Raw genomic sequence first — 211 nt, 5'->3', positions numbered from 1 at the left:
TCTTTGTACAAAATCTATGTACAAAATCATGTCATCTGCAAATAGAGGCAATTTGACTTCTTTCTAATTCTTATACTTTTTATTTCTTTTTCTTGCCTCATTGCTGTAGCTAGGACTTTCAGTACTATGTTGAATAAGAGTGGTGAGAGTGAGGACCCTAGTCTTGTTCCTGATCTTAAAAGAAAAGCTTTCATCCTATCATCATTGCGTT

This window comes from Ursus maritimus, unplaced genomic scaffold (assembly GCF_017311325.1).
Source record: "Ursus maritimus isolate PB19 unplaced genomic scaffold, ASM1731132v1 scaffold_5, whole genome shotgun sequence".
In the NCBI taxonomy this organism is placed as follows: Eukaryota; Metazoa; Chordata; class Mammalia; order Carnivora; family Ursidae; genus Ursus; species Ursus maritimus.
This window is presented reverse-complemented; position numbering follows the sequence as displayed.